The 20,413-nt window shown below is 46.3% G+C and overlaps 1 protein-coding gene and 1 non-coding gene across 2 annotated transcripts in view; one reads left to right on the top strand and one right to left on the bottom strand.

The window, feature by feature from the left end:
* LOC144168637 (secretin receptor-like) overlaps positions 1-20,413 on the top strand; it is a 223,913-nt gene that overhangs the window by 71,811 nt on the left and 131,689 nt on the right. The window lies entirely within an intron of this gene.
* Trnat-ggu (transfer RNA threonine (anticodon GGU)) lies at positions 20,132-20,204 on the bottom strand. The gene has a single exon. It is a non-coding gene; the product is annotated as a tRNA-Thr (tRNA).

Genomic DNA, 20,413 nt, shown 5'->3' with positions numbered 1-20,413 from the left:
GGCAGCGTAAAGGACGCAAACCATGATAGATGACGCGATAGTTGAATTAGTGGCCATGGCAGCAGTAACATGGAGCTACGCGATATTATGTCCTTTGTCTTTTTCAGCGCTGTTTGACCGCAGCGCAGTGTGCCAGTGCCCACTTCCACTACGCGTAGCAAAACCCCGCGGTCGAGGGCTACAGCCTCGAGACCAAGGATGCGTGTTCACGGACGTCGCAGCCAGCGGATGCGTGCAGTAACAATGACCGGCGGGATTAGAACGATGGATGACGCAGTCCTTAGCGTTGCCGAAGAAGATGGCTGGGGGAACACTGGCCCGAAAACAGCCGTACTCGCTGTGACCGCGATGAAACGTTGGTGCTCTGGGAACCGCACCGGACGAGATGGAGGTTGGGGTGGGAGAGTCCTGTGTGGTCGCGCTTTTAATCTTCGGCTCACAGATGAGGACACGGGGCGGAGGACATTGGCATTACGACAGCTTCGCTGGCTTATCATGTTGGCAGGAATGATTGTCAAGGATTTTGTATTTCTTACATTAATATAATCTCTTTTGTAGCCCCTATAAACTCGTGTTTTCCAATGACCAGTAGACCTGCCCGGTGCGGGCGCGTTTCGGACAGGGGATGCTCAACTACGGAACGTATTGAAACAGAAAAATCTACCAAATAAGCTGCTGGAGTACAGATGGACGCGGAAAAGCTGTGCCAAAGGGTGCCCTACCAATCTGTCTTTATTGTGTGAGCTTTGATGATTAGCGGAAAGAAATAGTCGACGTAAACATGTTCTGCGCGTGAGACAAACCTGCAGTGCTGTTACCAAAAAAAATCACGAGACCACTGTTTAATTCTGATTATTCATTCCGAAATATATCCTTTTGTCTGATTTGTCTTCGCTTGTTTTTTTTTTTAATTTTCAATCTCTCTCTCTCTCTCTCTCTCTCTCTCTCTCTCTCTCTCTCTCTCTCTCTCTCTCTCTCTCTCTCTCTCTCTCTCTCTCTCTCTCTCTCTCTCTCTCCCCTTCCCCGTGTTTCCGGCCGTCAAAGAAGGCAGCTCACACTTCACGAGACATAGACGTACAACATCACTCTGCACCTAATAAAGGCGCGCATACTGCACAGCAGCGATGCTCTGATGGTTTGCCATTCAACAATGAGGATTGTTGCGTGATTGAACGCTCGAACGTATTCAAAAACATGACAGCGTTCTTCCCACGTCCCTGTGATCCCTGGGGTGAAAGTGACTCGTCGACGTAAACCCCACAAGCGTAAACTTCGCGTGTCCTCTTACGAAACAAGAAAATTCGATTGATGTGATGTACTGCATAGCACCCGCCTGCCTCCACGGATCATGCCGGGAGAATTGAGCAGCTTGCAATAGCATGAGTGAGGGCCGACGTAATTGGCAGGTCTGCCGACGTTACTCGGTGATCCGTGCCATAGGAGGGACGCACCGCCCCACGAACGTCATATTGCGAAAGCAACGGCCACGTGCATTAGCGGGGGTACGTACGTAGTACTACAGGGTTCGCACAGGTCCTTGAAAACCTTGAGAACCCTTGAATTTAGAAGTGTCAATTTCAAGGCCTGGAAAGTCCTGGAATTTTTAAATGGTCCTTGAAAACCCTTGATTTTTCCGGAGAGAATCAACGGCCCTGTCTTTTCACAAGAATTTGAAGTGTTTGTCATGAATTTTAGGTGTTAACAAATGTGAAGAAACATTGTAACAATCAAGTTTCAGTGTATTGCATGAAATTACAAGTTTGGTGGATTTTCATTATTACAAGGCAACATTGGGAGCAGGCACTTGCCAATCTAATCCATGTCACGATACAACCCAGTGAAAGCCAGCTTCTATTCTCTATCTTGCATCTTCCATCTAGTCTGTGGACGCTCGCCCATTGCATGTTTGCTATGCCTCGTACGCTCCATCTGCGTTTGCTTTTACGTGCAAATGGTGGACGTGTACATTGTTCATCCTGCGTTGCAGCAACACTTGCGGATTTAATTTCAGCTGATACTCTTGCTGCCAAAACAGGAGATGCAGGCAACATAACGAAGTTTTGAAATCAAACAGCCTCAGCAAACACAAAGGAAAAAGAAAAACCTCTAAATACCAGCCATAAAATAAAAAATAAAGCTGGGGGAGCATTTACGAACCCGTTGGCACCTATCTAAATGTGCACTAATGTGCTTAGGCATTGTGCTATAAAAAACTTTTGCATTTTGTTGGAAAAGTTATGATTATATAATCCCAGATAAAACGTTAGATGGGGACCTTAAAATGTGTTTTCTGGTCCTTGAAACTCCTTGAAAGCCCTTGAATTTTTGCTTTTGAAGCGTGTACGAACCTAGAGTACGTACGTAATGAGAGGTGACACGTAGTAAGGTGATAAGGGCTCATGAGGGAACCCGCCCTAATTGCGTGCGCATTCAGATAGAGCACTGCACAGGGCCAGCCCAAAGATTATCGGCGGTCCCGGGACGGGCCCGGTCTCAAAGCCGCAAGTCCGGCCCGGGCTCGGGCTTGAATTCATGGGCCCGGCCGTTAACAGTTACGACGTGAAGTGTAGAAAAGAGCAGTAAAAGAAATGTTGTGGGCTTATGTTTACGCGCTTCTTGATGTTCGTTGTACGCATTGTTTTAAAAACGTGTTTCACTAGGTCTGATACTCACTACAGCCAAACCTGCATATGCCTAAGTTGACTAAAATTTGCAATTTTTCGTTAAATGCAGGTTACGAGTTAAGGCACGCGCAAATGAAGCAGAAACTAAACCAAAATGCCAGACAACTACTGATGGTGAACTCACACTTCGAGGGGTCATTTCGCAGTGACAAAAACTGGATGATTTGCGCCCGCTGCTTTCCAAGAAATGAGCAAGCGGTTCTGATAAATAGCGGTTATAAAAGTTCCCTCGGCTTTATCGCACTTCTCAAAGTTACTGAACTAACCAGTTTAAATCTGTATAAATGGGAATCACTGACCTCCCGTGCAGAATTGTTTCGGTGTCGGCGATTGTGTAGCGCAGTAGTGTAGCCCCAAGCTAGAAATCAGGAAGGCTAGGTTTCACTGTCTCACCCTCGGAAAGACGCTCCTCCCCGTTTTCCTTCTCCCAACTCACGGCCGGGCCACAGCGGCGGCGTCCGCCGCTCTGGCCCGGCCGTGGCCAACGCTGCTGCAGTGTTCGGGACTCCGCCCCAGCGACTCCCAGGTAACGGCTTGCAGAATCTTTGGTTTCCCTCTTTGCAGAGCCACGTGTGTGAATTCAAATGACTTCGCATAGACAATTGTCATGGGGGTCGTTTACAGCTTTGCTTTCCAACCACCTTCACAGCGTGGATTATAGCCAATGTTTTTTTTTCGATCAAAATTATTGACTAAAAGGAGACAACTTCAAGCAGAAGATCATTGAGATTGATCTGGTTTGACATGGCTATTGAGCCTGTGTTATGTTGGTGAATCACCCTGAATTTCACGAAAATCTATTAAAATAGCAACTCTTGTGTAACATCTTTTCAGGAATATGATAAAATCACTTTCCCCGAATACAAAACTTGTGGGCTGTTTTTATTGCAAGTAAAAAATTGTCGTAAATTACGTTGCTTAAGTAAATGTGATTTGAGCTTACATGTGCCTAAACGACAGTATTTGGTGCCTATATTTGCCTAAATGGCTCTTTTCAATACCTATTATAGGCGCCTAAAACCTCGATTTTTCGTGCCTAAAGTTCCAGCCTCTAGCGATAACCGTACGAGGAGGGGCACTATGGCGCTCTTCTATATACCAGCGACACTGGCTGGTCATCATATACCACGTCTTTTTTTTTTTCTTTTTTTTTTTGAGACTGAGAAATTAACTTCTCGGCGTTTCCGGAATGGTGCCTTTTTTTTGCAAACAGCAATAAACACCGAATTTTCATCCAAATGTCTCTCAGCCGCAAGTGTATTCGAAGTATATATAGAACTTCATATCTATATACATTAACATGCTTAGTTTTAAAAGGGCGGGTTGCCCTAGCAAGGTCGGGAGGCGCACAGAGGCCATGTGCATGGGTTACTTAAACGCCATGTGCACTCGTGCGCACATGGATGCACGCGAGTGCATTCGTACGCGCCTGTTGTGCGTATGTGCATTTGCACACATGCATGTGTGCACGCGCATGTATATGAGCATGTTGTGAACATAATACATTTCCGTCGGTATATACAGGCATCGTATATGTAGACGTACTAGCATGTTTGCATGGGATGCGTGTATGCACGCCCAAAAATATATACACACAAAGTATCTACACACAATGCAAGCATAGGCATATACACAATCGCAAACAAACGAGCACCTAAAAATAGCGAACACGCAAAATACCCAAAACAACAAACACACAAAATACCAAAAACAACAAACACACAAAACACAAAAACACATAAAACACCGAACTGCACAAAACACATAAAACACCGAAATAACAAACACTAAAATACCAAAAATAACAAACACAAAATACCAAGAACAAAACAAACACACATAAACAACCAAAACAATAAACACACAACATACCAAAAACAAAAACAAACACGCACACCCAAAACGCCAAAAACAATAAACACATAAAACACCAAAAAATTTTCTCTTTGTCTCGTTCTTCACTATAGCTCCCTTCTCGGAATTGTTTTATTCAGGGAAATCTCATGCAGCGCCACGTTGTGCCAGGTGTCGGCGTAGAATAGTGACACTATGGCACTTCCCTGTCACCACGCGTGCCCACAACAATTGCCCATGCGACGTCACTTGAATTCACATACCTGGATGTACAAAGAGTGAAACCAGAGATTCTACCAGAACCTGAAATTCGCGGGTCCGTCGTCTCGAACGCAGCAGCGTTCGGGCTTGAGCCAGGCTAGAGTGTACCCCGGCCGTGCGTCGGCAGAAAGAAATCGGAGTGGAGCGACTTTCGAAGGGTGAAACCGCGGAACCCAACCACCCTGATGTGCTAGCTCGGGGCTACACCACCGCGCGACACAAGCGCTTGCACCGAAACAATGCGGCATGTGAGCTTAGTGATTCCCATTTATACTTATTTAAACTAGTTCAGTAAGTTTGAACAGGCCCCTTGAAAGAAACCATTTAAAGCTGTTCACTGTGCCAACATGGTGACCGTAGTGCGTCAGCTTACGCAAAGCTCCCTTTTTGTTATCTTGGACCGTTGCCTCTGTGGTTGGTGCTTTTGCCATTGCCTCCCTGTGTTTGTTTTCAAATCGGGGTTGAGTTGCCTCACTTCTGCTTTTATTTTTAATAGCAATGGTTTTCTTTGAAGAAGAGTATAACTGACAGTCCAGACACCGTAAACAATGGGACATGAGCAGGCTGGGCTGTACAACGTCCTGCACAGGCCTCATACTTTCCCCTAGAGGCTAGCTCACGAAACATGTGAACACAAGAAGATTATCTATCTTAGCTAGTTTAGAACTAGTAGTAATAATATTAAAAATTGCGCCCACCTCCCCGCGAGGGGAACCCTGTGTAGATGCGACGCATCGTGGGGTTCACTGGGTGTTTCCGTTGGATTGATTCCGAAATCGCGTGAAACATGTCGGGAACGCGTATGATTATTATGTTTTATGATTATTATTATGTTTTATTGGCCAATCTTGGTCAATCTGTCTAAGTGGTATGCTTGGGGCTTCGCTGTCGCAACGACCTTTACTCCATCATTGTTGCTGTAAGTGGGAGCTTCTTTTCTTTTATTGCAAGTGTTAATCATTGCCCCATCATGCGTTGTATCAGTAGCATCTTGACGTAGTTTGAATGAGTCAAGGATATAAGGCGCGTTCGTAGCATTTGATTCTGTCTCGGTTTTGTGGCGCAGTGGGAAGAGCACCATGTACCTCGCGTTCCGCCTACAGGGTCGAGGGATCGAAACCGGGCGCCGCTAACTATTATTTTTTTTATAGTGTAGGGGGAGGGGTTCGGACAACGCCGTATGGAGGGACAAGGCGAGTGAATGAGATGCAGTCGCATCTAAAATATTAGTAATACACAGCAAATTCTAAACGCGCTTTAAACTAACAAAAGCAGATCTGTGAAAATGCACGCTGGCTGAATAGAAAGAGAAAAATATTGTGCCTCTTTCCTTCCGGAAACACGGGTGGACGCGAAGCTTGATCTCAGTTAAGACAAAAACGACCGAAATGTAAACGCAATTACCCCAAAACGAAAACAAAAGCACGTCTGCCAAAATCAAAACCTAATGCCCGAAACGAAGACGCAGAACCATCCATAGACCAAATCCAAACCCTCTCGTTTCGCCGAGCTTTACCCGAACGCAAATGTTTGGTATACCTTATTGAAGATGATCCTCCGGCGATTACCGGAACATCTACGCTCTTCCATGGCTACCCGGCCACCCGCGGAGCGAACCGCGCGTGGCCTACCCATGCCGCGCTAGAAGGTGAACTGCACAACGAGAGCTAGTGACCGCACCTGCGATGTGGCGCGATGCGAGCGACGGCGCTGATTGGCTCCCATCGTGGCGTGATATAGCGTGATACTTGTTGTGTGCGCGCGCGCTCCTGTGCCAGCTGCGCCCGAGAAGAGACCCTGGGAGGGTTTCAATCTATAATTCGATGTATAAGCTCCAACAGGGGCATGGCCAACACCTTATCCCTGGCCAATCTTCTCAGAGTCGGCACGTGCCAAATACTTCAACGGCATCACCATCATCATGACCATCGTCTTCGCCGTGGTCGTCGTCATTAGAGCACGTAGATAAAGTTGGCGTTGTAAGGCTTTTTGGGTACGTCACCACCGGCGGTGCAAGTCAGACAATGCAAGTTTCGCCTGAACAACTTCCCGTTCACAAAGCAGGTTTCACACGCTTTTTTTTTTTTTTTTTTTGCAATCTCAAAGAACGGCGGAAATCCTATGAAACGCCACTCTGTCGCTTTCGGCGCCCGCAGCATATTGTGTCGCCATTGCGAAACCGTCATCCGTAGCACCTCGTAGTGTAGTAGAGTGCGGCGACTTTTCTGCGGCGAAAAGGCGTGGGAGGCGCCCGTCACAGCCCTATTCGTCAGAAGTTTTCGCTTTCCCATAAGCTCCGGCATTCAGAGCTTTCCTCCTAGCGGCTTAGCGCAGAACCGCGGTTGAAAGCCGGACGCAACTCGTGGGGCGTTTCCATTTTTGCTGGCAGCGTCGACCACGGCCATTACAAAATTGCGGGCTGTGACGAGAGGATGGGACGGAACAACTGCTTCTCCGGTTGCGTTCTGCTCGCATTTCAGCGTGAATAACAGATGGGACTTCCGTCGTCGCTTCCACTTTCTGCTTCGTCTGGTGAGAACGAAAGACGCTAGGGAGAAGTATGAAGCCGCAGCTTCGGTTCACGCTACGATTACGTGCCGACGAGAATATTTTGATCGGCTTAGCGAGAAAGTCCGGTGAACAACGGGAATACGTTAAGAGGTTTTACTCGAGCTTTGCTCGAAACACTCGCTGTAAATAACAATTTTTTAAGCCACACCTCAGCGTGAAAGAATTTCAGGTTTCTAATTCCGGTTTTTCGAAATGCGAAACTTTTTGTTGCTTGCCTATTCAAACCTGAGTGCCTAGTATCTTCTTTGAATGATTATACATATTCGGATTGTTTGAAAAGTTTAAAGGGCAAACAAATGTGTTATTCCAATCGATACGCTGCAGGGTACGCCATTGAGGCATCGTGATGTTATCATTATGCTAAACCATACCTTAAATCCTGCTCATTGGTGGATTCTGTGGTTCGCAACGCGAACGAGAACGTTTGGTGGGTCATAATTGGAGTCGTCGATGACGTGACGCAAGATTTCTCTGCCCGAACGTGACGAACGAGCGAACCACCAACGTGAACGTACCCGGTGCAAAACCACCATCTCATATATTCATGCGTGAGCACTCAAAGGCACGCAATTACGCCTTAATCGAGCTCTTCTACGTTTCCTACCACATACGGACAAGTTTGTCCCGGAACAAATTGGATATTTTAGTTCTGCAAAGTCTGCTAATGAGCTACGTGCTTGAAACTTACGCCTGTGAAGACAGGCCGACAGTGGCGGTAGCACTCATCACCCACTACACCCAGAGAAAGCCTTAGCACTTGTTTTATATTCCATGCGCATTCGGCTTATGTCAGTGGAAAATGTGGAAGATTGGACGGAATCACCAGCGCGTCGCCACCGAAAGAGCCTGTGTGCCGTTAACTCTAGGTTATCATTATCATCATCACTCTCCCCGGCCTTCTCTTCTAGCGGATGTTCCGAAACCGCTTTATGCTTGAGGCGCACGCGAACCGGTAATTTGAGTTTCAGCGATGAGCCCCGGCTGCCCACCGCCCTCGTGCGCATCGCTGTGGAAGCGTCCACTGCCGCCGTCCAGTTTAATTCTGTCGCAGCGTGGGCCGAGCACAGCGGTTGTTTGCTGGTTTCCTGAGAGTATAATTGGAACGGAAAGGCACAGTGGTGGGTGTTCCTATGTTTTTGGCGACCCAACCGTACGTGAATACTTGAGTCTTGACCGCGTCCACCGGGGTGAGACTCCGGTGCGGAAAATCAGATATTATCAGCGACGATGCAGGCTAAGTCCCTGGTCTTTTTTTCCGTCTTCTTCTCTCTCATTTTTTACATCAACAACAGCAAACACCGGGAGGTCATCATGAAGTTCCAGCGGAATATGAATGCGTCCGAGGAGAAATTTCATTGTAACCTCTGCCGTATCAGAGACAACCTCAGCTTCCTAAGGTCCCTCCAACTCCCTTCTAAATATTCTACTTATTTGAAATAAAAAAGCGTCTGCGTCCCGGTACAACCCACATGTTTAACTTGTGTAGCCCTTGGAGTTAATATTAGTTACACACGAAGGTACAGCTTCCCTGACAACAAGACAGCATACGTATCAATGCGAATGCATGTCTCATGAGTTGAAAAACCCGGCGATATCCCGATCGGATGGCTGGAGAAATTCAAGTGCCCTGCGTTATCGTCCAACTAAAATATAACTGTGAGAGGACTTGATGGGCGTAGCAGTCAATATGTGGTTTAGGAGCCCGCACTAGAAGACGCTCCTAATTACCCCTTGAGTCTGGAGGGCCAATGCCCGCTCCTCTGCTCCTCATAAAGCTCAATAAAGAAGAGAGAAAAGAAGAGAAAGAAGAGAAGAAAAAGAACGGAGGTTGTCTTTAGCGTGAAGAGTTGGTGGTCGTTGTTATCAGCCCAACGACGACCGAGGCGGCCCTTGCGATCAGGGAGGTCTGTACCTCCCTGTCGTGGGACGCCAGCGCTTCTCTCTACTGCTCCCGCCCAAAAGAAAGAAAGAGAACACACCTCCACAGATTTTATTACCCATTCAAAAGCATCAGATTCTCAATACAGGACACACACGCTCAACACCGGCTTCCCCCTTATACGCGTCATTAGATGCTTCCGCACTAAAACCGTGGCAGGGAAAGGGACCGAACTCAGGGAGGCGAGCAGACAGGTAAGGGACTTACTTGACAATACTTTGCTCCGACAGCAGGAACACGGCGTTAGAGGCGCTTCAAATATAAACTAACGGGTGCGAAGAGGAGAAATGAAACACAAAATGGACCCACCGTAGTGGCTCCGTTACTAAGACGTTGTGCTCCTGAGCCCAAGGTGTCGGGTTCGATTCCCGGCCGCGGTGACCGCTTTTCAGATGGAGTTTAAAAGCAAAAATGCCAACGTATCCAGAATTTAGGCGTGCATTAAAGATCCCCAGGCGCCCAAAATTAATCCGGAGCCCTCCACAACGGCAGGCCTAATAGCCCAGCTGGTAGCTTCGGTGCGTTAAACCCCATGAGTTGAATTACAAAACGAGCACGTCCTTTCCGGGGCTCCATAGCGTTTTCGTGTTAAACCTGGGCCCAATGTACGGGGGCTTTACCCTTTCCCAAGGCGACATCTTTTCGGCGAGAGCAGTGCCTGAGGAACGGGGCGAAGGAAATTTATTTCAGTTCATTTTCATTTATTATACCCTTAAAGGTCCAAAGGCATTACATGGAGGGAGGGGGGGTCAGGGAAGAATGTTTACAGAATTACAATTGAACCAACGTATTTAAAAAAAAAACACACAAAAAAAAACACAAAAGCACTAAAGCACCAAAGTAGGAGAAATTGGCTAAAGTACAAACATCGTAAAATACGTGTGACATTATTTTACAGAGGTAACAGTGAGTCCAAGCAGCATACACTGAACAAGTTGAACTACATCTTGCACAAAATATCATGTTACAGCAGTAGAATTGGAAGGTTAATCGTGTGGGAGATTTTATGTCAAAAACGTTTATTATCAGTGCATGTGGCGATGTCGTCAGGCAACTAGTTCCATAGGGTTACAGCGTTAGGGGAAAAAAAAAGATGAGCTAAATGCTGATGCACTGCTAGTAATGGGGGCTATTGGATGGCTGTGATTCAAACTGGATGAAATTGTGTGAGGTGGCCTCACTAAAGCGTGCCTATAGATTGTGGACAGTAATGGAAGTTTTGGATAAGGCATAGGCGGACAATGACGCGGCGTGAATTTCACCGTCGGCGTGAATTTCATCGAAACAAACCTGTCACACGATCCCATCGAGAATCAGGAAGACCGGTTCCGGCTCCTACTGTTCCCCCCCCCCCTCCCTTTTTTTTTTGGCTTTGCCAGTGAGTTTTTCTTTTTGTTTTTGTGCCAGGGACCGATTGTCTCAAGCTGGATCATTGGTACAAGGAGAGGCTTCGGAGGAGAAGCGCTCAGGCCAAAATCAAACAAAATACTGGACTCTTCGGTAGCATTGAGGTTTTTCGCCGGTCTGTCGGGGGTGGACGACCAGCTTTGGCTGCTGCAGAGAGCCCAAGAAGCCGGACGGACTCAAAGGTTTCTGGATAGAGGACTCTTCCCCAGGGCTGACTGCTTTAGAGACACGTTTATTCCTCCTCGTCCTGTCGGGGTTTTCGCGCTAAAAAGGATATACGGCGCATCTCATGCATACAAATTTTTGAAACATACAGTACTGCTAATTTTTCTTGTTGAGTTTTTATTACTTAAAATTGTTTACGATTGACAATTCGACAACGTTTCATGTACCAAATTCCTTTAAAATTGGTGTGGCATGCTTATAAAACGTTTCTAAAGCCGTTGCCGGCAATGTATTCTTGCCTTCAGTGTGGAGAAAATTAACACAAGCACGCACGCGCGTGAACAACGACGTACTCGGGAGTCTCTTGAAGGTGTTCTGTAATACGGCAAACACGACACCAGCTACCTATCTCACCCCAAGAAGATGGTCACCTATCATTTCAGAACCAAATCGGATGAGCTGCGTCTTGAAGTTGGACTTAAAATAGAAATAGGGGGTGCATTCGAGCATTGAGATGCTTCGAAACTCCCTCTAGGTGAACACAGTATTGCTCGCCGCCGCTGCTATTGTTTATTAATACAGCCCTCGTCTGTCCGGGATTACTTGATTCCCGCCATGTTGGAAAGCAGCTTTGCTGACTCAAGTCAGCGAACTTAAGAATGCATGAAATGGGAAAACTGAGCCGTTCTTGTGATCTTACTTATGCGATTGTCCCAGGCCTTCGCGACTCAAGCTGAAGTACGCAGTTTCTCTCAGAGCCGTTGCTAACAGCCTGGAGAAAGCGCGAGCAGCGTCGCCGGATGACCCGTTTTTCGAAACACTCGCCGTTCTAACGACGCATTCAGAAAACAGCTGAATTTGCGCAATCACTGTATTCCCACTGTGGAGTCAGCGTCCCTTGCACTTTCTGCTTGCTAGTTTTCGAATTATCGATATTTGTTTCGATCACTAAGAATTGTCTTCTGGCGAACTTTTTCGTTAAGAAGTGCAGCTTGCTGGGCCAGTTGGTACATATTGACGGATGGGGAACCAGCGAAAAAAGGACGCAACACGGAAGGAGAGACGGGACAACACAACGCTGGACTAGCAACTGAAATTTAATAGTAGAAACCGATACAGCCTGTGAACAACAAAGCCAACGCATGCACCAATGCGCACGCCTGATTCAACGTAAAAAAAAAAAAAATTCTAGTTTCACTTAACTTCTTGTCCTTTCGTAGGATCAGCGCTCAGTTTTGTAGGAACCAAATTTCTTTATCGCTGAGGGAAATAGACTGTGCGCCAATGCAATTGCCCTCCTGCTGTTGGCTGATGCAGAACGCTTCAAGTATTTCCCTCTCATTTTTGGTCCTTGCTTTCCCAAGAGTCGTCACACAGTCAAAAATTGGTTCGCACGTGAACTGTCGGTGATAGGCAAGGTACCCGGCTCCTTGAGAACTAAGGCGCAATGTGCTCCCTCAGTCGCTCATTGATGAAGTAGTCAAACGCGGCGAACGGTGCGAGAACGGTGCAACGGAGATGCCAGCAACAAGTGCTGACTCCGATCGAAGGAACGCATTTTGCTAGAAAGCAACTTCAGAGCGATGGAAATGAAAGGAAATCGCAAGAGGGATCAGATTTTGTTGGAGTTCAGAAAAGTAGTCACTATAGGGGAGTAGTAAACCCTTGGGGAGTAAGGAAGGAAAGCATCTTAGACAAACAAAAATAGAGGAAGTGATTGCTTTTTCAATACACGTACAGTCTACGCCTCGTCTATGCCATTGGGTGATAATTACTACGACGACGATGATCAAGGAGATTCTTCTCCCGTATTCCCTATCCCATAAGCAATAACTGGCACTTCAGTTGTTCTGGAGGAAAACCGGAAGTTGTGGGAGTCGGTACATACACGGAAAACGAAAAACGCACAGAAACACGGTACGGGAGTGAGGAACAGGACAGAAGCGATACTTCTCCTACTGGCTTACACGAAAGGTACACAAGAAACACAAATCAAAGGTTACAGAAACGTCGAACCAATTAGGAAACGCTCCTTGTAAAGCAAAGTGCAGAAGTTTTGGTGACGCAAATGCTAAGCTCTACATTGATGGGATATGCATCAACTAGTCCCTAAGAGTCGGACGGTTTTGCTGATAAAGCACTTCGGTATCATTATATTGCATACGATAGTTTTCTAGCAGTTTGGTCGTTACGCTGATGAAGCATTTCAGTGTGATTATACAAAGTATGCTTGTATAAGGATACTGAAGTTCTCTGTCTACATACCGACCAGATTGTTAGGGAACTAGTATAGATATATGTCATGTCAGTATAAAGCATAAAGTTTGCGGCAGCAAAACGTCTCTAACTTTGCACTACAAGGAGAATTCCTTTATTGGTTCCAGATCCGTGTACTTGGTTTGTAGTCCTTGTATGAATTTTGTGTATGTCGATCAACCCCGCAATTGAGGGTCAGCGCTTTTGTCGAGTTTCTTATCCCAGTCAGGTGTTAGTGTGCGCTTTTCAGTTTTAGGTTCTTTCTTTTTGCCATGTTCCGCTAGTAGATGCTTTCTCGCATCCCACACATGTAATTCAATCGCCCACTATTAAAAGTAAGGCGGTAATTTCGCTATCAAAGGCCAAAATCAGGGAACCTTGGGGCGTGTACGGTGCCTGAAACGAAGTTGGAATCATGTTAGGTTTCCCGGGCGAAGTGACACCGATGCTACCGGGCACGCAGCTGCAGTGTAGTGTTGGTGGATGCTCACGTTCGGTTTTACCATTGTCTGAGCAGAAAGCCTCCGTCTTTTCCTCCCGCTAACGTGTTCTCTCGTAAATGCTTCCGAAAAATCGGCGAAATTGTTATTTCGCCAAATTCTTATTTATTCGCTTCAAAAGAAATCACTCATCAGGCTTATACGGCAAGCTCAGTCAAAAGCCAACAGGATAATCGACGAATGCCGTGTGTTCAGGCAAGAGAGGAGGGAAGCATGCAGATGCACCAAGGCGCAGTGGCCCGAAAATCAGTTCGCGCTCATGTGTTTCAGAAGATTATCATACATTATGCCAGGGAAGCGTAGACGCAAACGAAAAGCACTCGACACGGCCCCATTTGACGCTCCTAACAGTCTTTGTCTAACGGCAAGCGGCAAATGAACCAACCAGGCCATTTTCCACGGCCACGATCAACGTCTACAACCTTTTTATCGGTTGCGCGCATGCGTTATTAGCCTCACACAACTGCCCTGTCCTGTTACAGCTCGGCGGCGCACCCCTCAGACCGCATAGCAACAGCTGCCTAACGTGGTTGGTTCTCAGCCTCTTTCAGCCGAAAAAAAGAATATTATCTCACGTAATTTGTACGCCTTGCTCATTTTCCCTCGACTACGCGTTACAAGACCATTTGCACGGCTTCGCTCGCTTCCGCCCCTCTGGGTGCGCCGCCATTCGCTGCCGATCTCTGCTGCAGCACGAACGGTAGCAACCTGCAGCGCCAGCGGTGAAGAGCGCAGTACTGTTGGTAGCGCTGTGGTTGAGGGGTGAGGGCTACGTGTGGCTCGACACCTTTCATTGCAGAATTATGATTCACACTACCGTCAAGGAAACATTTTCCCGCACGTATGCAGCCTACGTCGTGTTTGTTATCCTGATCTGCTCGTCAGCAGGCGAGAAAGGATGACCCATTCACGATGCTGCCTTCCTTTCATCATTACAGGAAGTGGGGAACGAGTAAACGGGAGAACTGAATGACAGGCCCCTCCTGCCGGAGTGTGGCGTGTGAACCAATGGAATGAGCATCGAAGTCCCTATCCTCGACAGTTGCCTCCCATCGATCCTTAAGTTTCATTTTCATTTTTTATTTCAGCATTCTTTAAGAAAGAACAACACGAATGCTAGGACAAGAACAAAAAGCTGCCATGCAGCAGCTTGACAAAGGCCCTTGCCCCTGAATTTGGCAACGGGCACATTGGCAACGAGCATTGAGTTTGGCAACGGTCACACACACAAGAAAAAATGCGAGAAATTGCTAATAATACAATTAGCAACTAAATACACAGGAATACAAAGGTCTGTGTAAACTGTGGTACCAGGAAATACAAACGCAAGAGGAATTTTACTTCAAATTCTGCAAACAGAATTACACAAACTCTTACGATTGGCACCAAACTAAATTAACGCTTTAACATCACTTAGAACGCAATGTGCAATAAATTAGAGGATCGTTAGCCAAATACTGTGGAAAAATGGTTATAACTTGCAAAAATATGTTCTGAACTCTTTAAGGTTGTAATTTGTAACATGTTTATATTCATTAAAAATGTATGGCAAGTTGTGCTGCAGTGACTGTTTTTATAGTTATTACGAAATTTAGGTATGGAGCAGATATCACTATTACGCGTGATCAGTACGCGTGATATCACAGATATCACGCGTACACAACGTGCAGCAAAATAGGGATATTTGGGAATATCTATGTTTAAGGAAGGCCGTGGCCGTCAAAAAATGTTTAAAGGAATTGGAACTAAAACTAACAATTAAGTTCTTCAGGAGTAGATTAAAATAGAAGTATGTGCTAGCTGTCACCCTATCCTCCGCGCTTAGCCGTCTGTCCGAAAGAGGAACTAGCCCTACATTTTAGTTTCTAGGCTAGTTCCTATTGGGGACATGGACGTCGATAAAGAAAATGATTGCTTAGATTTACGTCCTCGGCTAATGTATTATACCGATAACGACGATGTAGACGAAAATGGTGGAGCCGGGGGCGCGAAGGTTTCGCGTTGGTACAAGCCGATGGTCGTAAAACTTTAATACTTTAACGGCCGACGCTACGAAAAAAGGAAACGATGGAAAAACAAAATCATTTGCGCTAACCTGCAGCTGCCGATCATACTCGAACTTACTACACTTCGTCAAAGCACCACCGAAGAAAACTTTTCATTTCGCTAAACGGTAACACGAAAGGGCTGTAGAACGAGCCATAACACGACGTAGTCCGTGCAAATAAAAAAGCTGTAATTGTAGCCTGCTCCCCACCAGTGCTACGAAAACGAGCTTGTGTTGATGATTGAACAACCGCTTGTCTGCAAAACCTGACTCATAATGCTTCTTTTTCTCTTCTTCGAAGTCTTTTTATTTGCGAAGTAATATTGCTTTTTCGCTCTCTTTGACGTATTGGCGAGCTCTCTCGAATGTGCCTAAATGTAGGCGCGCCAAACGGCTGGTCGTTTTCATTGCCGAAATACGAATTTTCTTTCACAATCTCGTATTCAACTCAAGAATCCGATAGCTTTTATTTCCGCTTCAATCAATAGTTCTAGCTGAAAAGTCTGTCCTTAAGACGTGACATACAAGATGATTGGTTAGCATGCGGTACGCTGGGCTCTGGGTAAACCTTACTTTCTTCCTATCTCTTCTTCTTATTCTTTTTGATATTTCAATTTCCCCGCTTTCGTGTCACGTCGGGCGGCCGTAAGAGCTGTAATAAGCGTTCGGGCCACCATGATGACGGGTTATTAGCCATTGGGGATCGACCAACTTTGACAACGTCTTTCGTCCGTTCACATGCTCTTGTGGGCCGTTATGTGGTTATCTGGTAGCTGCCTCGTTCGTATCGTTAGCAATGAAGCCACTGATTTGTTTTGAAAATTCATATTCTTATCTCCATCAACCGTTACACGCTAAGAGGGAGTAGGGGGCGCAGTGCGCACCACCGAATGCATCACTGTTTTTCTATAGTTTTGACTTCTCGAGGGCGAATTTTGTTGCTCAGGCATATTGTTTCCGCCGCTGCCATTCATTCTACCATGACCCGCTTTTTCAAACAAAATAGCGCGTACTCGGCTTGCAGAAGGATCTGGCTTTCTTTGCGATGTACGGAAAGCATTCACGAACATCCGAGCTGCTCCTGCCTTTTCTGGCACTCACGAAGTCAATACACGATGACGGCTGTCGCTCACACCGACCTTGTTTTCCCGCACGCCATCTACATGGAGTTGTAGCTGCATCGACGCCAGCTCTCCACCCCTCCCCCATTTAGCGCTCTACCCCACCCACTCGTGCCTTTCAGCATCTGCCCGTATCGGCTGCGACTTCGACAGCCGTCAGCCGCAGCGGGCTTTCCTGCGCGGCTTCCTTTGGCGGGGCGCCTGACGTGCGGAGAATTTTCCCTTTCGAGCAGCAATCCGGGCTTGGTCGTCAAGACGAACGTGACGTACGGGAAGGGCAAACAAATAAACACACCCGCCTTCTCTCTTCCTCTTGCTGGGCGGCTTAAGAATTTCGTTCGGCTGCTTTCTGGACTGCGCCTCTGAGCATTGTTCGCGGCTCGCGGCTTCGCCTAGTGCGTACAAACAAACAAAAGGAAAATTCCAAAAGAAGGAACGCAAAAAGGGGGTCAATGAACGTTAACCAAGAAGACATCCATTCGCGGTCATATGTTTTTTTTTTCTCCTTGCGGTAAGCCTTTCATAACGACTCAACGTGGCGAGATCGATGTGAGGTCGGGGTCAGCCAGGCTCTCCAAATTCCTGTGCGTGGGGGGCGTAACCACAAACCCGGTAGAGAATAGGCTCAACTTCCCCTCCCACTAATCTAGTGAACTGCGGAGACAATTTTCAAGGTTTATAAGAGATTTCTTGCGGTATTTTGTGCGTGTTCATCTAAAGTTGAAGGCTTGTTACGTTTACGCAAGCAGCGGCTGGTGCCTCTTTTCGGCCACAATCAGCTACCGCAATGCGTGAACCATAAGCTAGAGCGCGTGACATCTATTAGTACATCACAGGGACTCGCCGCAGCTTTTTCTCGCTTTGTGCGTACCTTTTACATCCACGTACAGTCACCGTATCACCGCAGACACCAAAGTGCGAGCGCCTAGTTACAGCTGCGGGCGTTGTCTTCCAGCCGTCCCTGCATGCATTGCTACTTTAGCGCCTACCTACTAATCTGACATTGGAAAGCTCTCTAAGTCTTATCTTCTCCCTTCCTCTTGTGTCCCTGTTGATGCCTCATTTTTGCTTGAAAACTGTCACAGAAAATATAAAAAAGCGCGTTCTTCTAACTCTTTACACGACCACCCGCTTGTCCGAAACGTGCTTTACGGGCTACAAAAGCTCTGATAGAGTACGTGCGACACACAGGTCTAGACCAGTCGCTGCGTATAACTCGCCGTTTCTGTGCACATCAAGTTCTTGAACATCATCGCCATCAAATGGCGTAGCAAATTGGCCATTTTAGACCGGCTAACATCGCCAGATTTCATTAAAGATCACTCCCCCCCCCCCCTTCCTTTTTCCCCGCTTTTTATAACTTGCTGCTTCAGAACTTCGCGTTTTCCTTAAAGTTGGATCACTGCGGCCCCTCTCACGAACTTGCCGTTTATTGTTTCTTCTACTATTCACCTCGTACTAAACTCTACCATACGCGTTCCAGCAGTGCAGCTGGAAGAAAAAAAGCCAGCCTTACGGTGTTTTAGGACATGTGAAAACACGCATGCAGGGAATAAATGTGCAGTTTTCTAGACCAGGAAGTAAGCTCTGCCACGCATACATAGTGGCGAAGGTGAAGGACAATTCAGACGACGGCAAGAGAAAACGGACGTAGAAAACAAAGGCCCGAAAAACGGGGTAGACGGAAGGATACGAGGGCTTTCCTTTGTCTTGTGCTTTAATAAAGCTCGAGAGTCACTTTCTATAGACCATGCTAAAATTTTATCGTGCTGTGCACCAGCCTGCGTTATGCTGTAAATGCCCTTTTCGTTTTACTTTTCAAGTTTGGAGAGTTCCTTCTCGCGTCATTTGAGTGCGTAGTCGGCATTTGTATGAAATCAGAGAGATTCGCTAGAATAGGAGGCGTTCCAAAACCCAGAGAAAGAGCTCCAATTTTTCTTTTAATTCCTCCGTACCCTTTTACCATCAATTTTCATGACACCCGGAAAGAACAGCGTCGCTTTAGCTGGTGCGAAAAGTCTGACGACTCAAAATTCCCCGGAGAATTTCTGTTTCTTAAATCATTATCCTTTTTTTCCTCGTATCAGTTACTGATGTGAGGCTCCGGCCAATTGAATGGGCTTAGTTTTTTTTCTGTGCTTACTTGGTAATGTTGTCGGGGAAATGAGCCTCAGAGGAGCTGGACCATTACGAGGCGACCACAAAAATGGCGCCCCCCCCCCCTTTCTTTTTTTATTTTTTTTCCCGGTCTGCCTTTAACTTAAAGAACGTATTGTGCAAGGCTCCTTTGTACTGCCTTGATTACTTTATGCGACGCCTCAGTTGCGTCTACAGCAGCGCTCTTTTGTGCTCAATGCACAGCGACGGTGTTTACGTGCCTTTTTCGCGTTCCAGAGACTTTTTGCTTCGCGGATTTTCTATGCGGAACTAACTCGCGGCCTCAGAAAGTTTAACCTAACTTTGTACCTTGCGTTTAGTTGAACAGCCTTCAGTAGAAGAGTTACTTTTTGGGGAACGCGAGCAAATTCGTTTCTTTCGTCGTTTCAAGTCATTTTTTTTCTAAAGGAGGAACTGCAAGTCGCTAATGTCGGAAAGTAAAGACAGTGGGTGCTGAGGGCAGCTGACTGAAATGTGTGTTGCAATGTTGCTTTTGTGGTAGAGGAAATCATAACTAGAGACCCCCAATGTATGACTTCAGCTAGTCGTCTGAACAACTGTGAATGAGGCAGGTGGGGGGGGGGGGGGAGCAGGAGGCAGGAGGCTAATGCTCGTATTTCATCTTTGCTTTGCATATATATATATATATATATATATATATATATATATATATATATATATATATATATATATATATATATATATATATATATATATATATATATATATATATATATATATATATATATATATATATATATATATATATATATATATATATATATATACAAGAGAAGAAAAAACTTCGAACAAGGTAAAAGCACGATTGTGGCCTACGTTTCAGCAAAGAGAACTTGCTTTCCTCAGGCCCTGAGGAAAGCAAGTTCTCTTTGCTGAAACGTAGGCCACAATCGTGCTTTTACCTTGTTCGAAGTTTTTTCTTCTCTTGTGTTCTCTACCATCTTCAAAGTTCTACTACTCCCTATATATATATATATATATATATATATATAGCGAATCAGACAATGGGAAATGAGGGGCTCCGTGAAATAAGACAGAAAATAAGGGTTGGCAGTCAAGAAAACCTCGGAAAGCAAAGGGGAGGTTGTGGTGGGTCATACAAAGAGATGAAGAATTTTTTGAGTCGTAAAGAAAGTGGTGAAAAAATGCCCGCCGGGTGGGATCCGAACCCACGACCTCCAGAATACCGGTCTGGTGCGATAACCACTACGCTACCGGCGGGGCTGTTTCCCCAGCACTTTCTCGGGTATTTATGTGAAGGTATTTTTGTTCCCTGCACTTGGGGGTGGTGGCCAGCGCCACTCGGACTACTCGGGGTGAAGGGGACCTTCTTTTTAACCCCCGGGCCGTGACTCGAGTGTCTACGACATGTCGAGAGTGGTCGACCAGCGTTGAACCCTCTTAAGCTCCCTTTGGCACCAAGACTGCCA

The sequence above is a fragment of the Haemaphysalis longicornis genome, unplaced genomic scaffold, assembly GCF_048455015.1.
Source record: "Haemaphysalis longicornis isolate Haplotype H1 unplaced genomic scaffold, Haemaphysalis longicornis Haplotype H1 scaffold_2, whole genome shotgun sequence".
NCBI classification, from domain to species: Eukaryota; Metazoa; Arthropoda; class Arachnida; order Ixodida; family Ixodidae; genus Haemaphysalis; species Haemaphysalis longicornis.
The sequence above is the reverse complement of the archived record's forward strand: the minus strand, read 5'-3'. Positions and strand labels throughout refer to the sequence as shown.